This window comes from Sinocyclocheilus grahami, unplaced genomic scaffold, assembly GCF_001515645.1.
Source record: "Sinocyclocheilus grahami isolate Dianchi unplaced genomic scaffold, SAMN03320097.WGS_v1.1 scaffold286.1, whole genome shotgun sequence".
Lineage (NCBI taxonomy): Eukaryota > Metazoa > Chordata > Actinopteri > Cypriniformes > Cyprinidae > Sinocyclocheilus > Sinocyclocheilus grahami.
This window is the reverse complement of record NW_015505465.1, coordinates 22,210-26,250: the sequence shown is the minus strand read 5'-3', so window position 1 is coordinate 26,250 and position 4,041 is coordinate 22,210.

The window sequence follows — 4,041 nt, the reverse complement described above, 5'->3', positions numbered from 1 at the left end:
GTTGCACCGATTAAATGAACACATCAAGCATATATATGTACGACATACAACATATTATTTGTGACTCTATGCTCCGATATTTTCATACTTTCAACGATTGCCTCAGAAATCGTCTTTTTCTTTGGAACGCAAAGGGGAAAAAGGGAAGATGTCCTGAGGTCAATTTTGTGTCAGAGTTGAGAGTCTGCCCAGTTACTCCTGCTGGACAGGGGGCTATGAAATTGTCTCTTTTGTTGACGGGATTATCAATTTATGTGTTAAGCGGTCATGAGGTCTGCACGATTCTGTGCGGGACGCTGTCTAGATACCAGGTTCTTTGTTCCGTGGTCTATTAGATGGTTTATTTATGCTGAAGCCAGTCACGAAACCTACTGACGTTCTGTTGCTTAAATTAATCCAGATGGGGTAGGGTCAGTTCTTGTTGTTTCTTGTAAAGATAAGCAGAGAGAGACAGGAACTGCTGAGACCCTGAGCTGACCCTGTAAGTAGTTTTATGACTGCAGATGGCTGGGGAGAAGAACCTTTAGTTTTCCCAGTGGAATGTAGAGATTCAATGTTCGTTTGTGTCCGTTTATAGACTCAATGGTTTCAATATCTTGAAGGCCGGAATCCTACACATATATATATATATATATATATATATATATATATATATATATATATATATATATATATATTGTAGTGTCTGGACCAATCAAACACACAATTTTATGCATTCATGGGAGCTTATAAAATTAAAAATTTTAATTAAAATGTATGCATTTAGGTAATTTCATTTATTACCTCAAACATATAATTAGAATTACATACTGAGAATATGCTAGAACATTTTTTTAGTTCTTTACATTTCTCTTGTGCCATTAAATCCTATTACTTGTGTCGTTTCTCATAGTGAAATACTTCTACCTTTATATGGTGGAAACAGGTATTGACTCACTTTTAACGTCAAGAAGAGCAACAAGGCAGAAATGAGGAGAGGGGAACAGTTGCAATTTATGCTTCGGTTCTGGAGTGGCAGCTCCTATTGAGAGGACGTTAGGAGAAGGAAAACTGATCGCTTTCCCCAAGAAATGATGATTAAATAATGGTCCTTGGTAAATTCATGAGCTGTCAGCAGTTTTTCCTCTGCTGGTACTGAATTTGTGATCAATAACTGGCTCGCAGCCAAGCCACCTTACAGCACCAAACTTCAGTATTTACACCATTCCTGACAAACTGCTGGGGTAACCGAATTACATCTTGTGATTGAACAAAGTTATGATTCTGTTTATTGTGATTTAAAATGTACAAATGTGCAGTACTTTTGAAAAAGTGTTGGCAAGTAAACAAGACAAACTACTAACTAACTTCAATAGTTCCCCCACAAAAGGACTTGGCAGTGTAGCATGACAAAATGCTAGCGTTTCAGATACTTTCACGGATGTCCGACTCCGAACTATAATGAAATGTAACTATTTTTAACAATTCATTATATTATCATTACAGTAAATAACATTTCTCCTTTTCAACTTTAATATCCGTAACCCGATCATAACAGAAGGTCTAAATGACTCCATATGGAACTGCAGTCGGATGTATCTTCTTTAATGGTAAGAATAGACACAAGAGTCCCTGCGCAATGATTGTTGTTCTCTTATGTTTTGCGGCGGTTTCTTTTTAGCTGAAGGCCCACTGTTGGATCCTTTACTGTCTAGGTTCACTTGTCTCTTTCCCACAGGAAGACTTAGAAATCTTCATCTGAGGAAAGAGATGGATCTTTCAGCTGAGCTGTGGCGTCATTAGATACTTTAAAGAATGTGCTCTGACTAATCCTTACATTCCAAACAGGGATTTTCGTAAGTGATTTCTTACGCTAAATTGCATCCCAAAACAGTGGAAGCACCTCGTTCATTTAACGAGTTATTGTGTTTTAATGGGCTTGGCTTTGAAGCATTTAAAGCTTGTGATCCTGCTGAGTCAGGCTGAGCTGAGAGGAGGCAGCTAGGCATTGAGATCAATGGTGTTTGAATCGGGAAACAGGGTTTAACCTTTGAGGGAAGAGAAAATAATGATTGGAAGGAAATAAAGGCTATGTCCCACTAGCTGTTTCGAAACAACTCGATTTTGTCCGCTGTGTCTCACCTACTGACTGAAATCTCGCCCTTTTCTGTCAGAGGTCTGTCACACTCACTAATTAAAGAAGGAAGAGGGCTGACAGATTAAACGACTGCCTCTTGACATTTTTCAATTTTTCATTCTTCGTTGTCATGTGAAGCTCACTTAAATAAGAAAGGAACTGCCATGTGGACATAAGCAATTATTTTGGACTAGACTGTCACAGACTGTTTTTATTTATTGCACACAGGCATTTTTTTTTTTTTGCAAAAATGGTGAATTGAATTGGTGTATAGAAATGGTTTTAACATAGAAATTGTTAGCAAATTTCATAAATAATAATGGCAAGTAACATTGAATTAAACATGACAAATAAACAAATTAAACAGACAAATTTGATTCATGATTCATTTTCAAAAGCAATTGTTAAAACAATTAATTTTAATTTAATTTATATTGATTTACTGTGATTGACTTTTGATAATAAAAGTAAAAATTTTCCAAACAAACAAACAATAAATAAATAGAGTTGTTCCATGTCAAAGCAACCAAATTTTAGAAAATTCCCCGGCTCCAATTTATTTTCTAATATTTTTTTTCTTAAGAAAGATCAACATAATAATGAGGAAAGCCAAAATATTAAATGTCATGTATGTATATTTTCTGAGTAATCCACTATTTTGTAGAGGGGGGTCAAAATGACAAAATTTCTCCTGAGATTCAGAGCCAAATTACAGGGGGTTAAAAATTACTTCAGAAAGATGGCAGCATCAGTATGTTATTTTTACACAGAGATTGATAGGTCTATTAGTAAAATCTGTTGAATTTAGCAATCTTTGTTGCATTATATACCAATGGTGGCCATTCAAAAATGGCAAAGAGCACTTTTGAAGTGCAAGTTTGCATGTAACTCAGGAAGTATAAAATATATATTAATGCCCTTTTAATGCCAAGGGACATCTGGTTGACAATGAATGACCTAATAAATACATGTTAAACTATGTATTTATTTTTGTTAGTTGGTTGGTTTGTATGAAAAATGAAAAAAATGACAATATTCGTTCACCTCTACACATTCATTTATATGGTTTAATGTTTACTGACTTTTGTAAATATTGATTGCTACTTTACAGAATCACGATTAATAAAAAAATTTTCTTGCATTTTAATTTGATTAGTAACTTCATTATTATTATTTTTTAATTAATGCATTGATTTCCATTTACCAAAAAAGTTGATGTGAAGAAAAGTTTCTCAGTTTCTTGGATCAGAGTTTAAAGCAGCGATCTGAAAGGTTATGGTTTTACCTAATCGGAGAAGCTAGAAATACATCCCTGTTTTCTTTGAACTCTGGCGAAAAGAAGGTGAAATTGAGGAAGAAGGCGCCTGAAGATCACAAAGGAACAGCCGATGTGAGACTGTGTATCATCATCAAAGACAATAACTTTGAAGCCAGCTTTCACTGGGTAATAATTAGACTCAGTTGAGCATAACATTTTTCAAAAAGCTCGCTAATGACTTTATGTACAGCAAATTTAATTAAATGCCTAACCATTCACATCAATTGGGAGAGGAATATGGAAAGTGTTCTCTCTACTCTAATGACTTGAAATTTTGAAGAGAAAGTAAAAGTGTGGCCTTTCCCCTGCAGAGAATGACTTCTGATAATAGCAACATTTAAGGGATGGAGATCATAATTGATGAATAATTTGAAGGCCCTTGGTGTACATATTAAGGGATTATATTTATGTATGCAAATAAAGGGATTACACCGTATGGATGGGGACGGTCTCTTCTCAAACCGGACATCAAAGTCTGGTACGGAGAGAATGTTAACCGGTAATTTTTTATGCTAGCATAATCTGTAGTTGGGTTTGCTGAAACGTTTCTCAGAACTGTTAAAGTTATTGCATCAGTCGATAGAAATATTCCACTCAAACCAAGTGA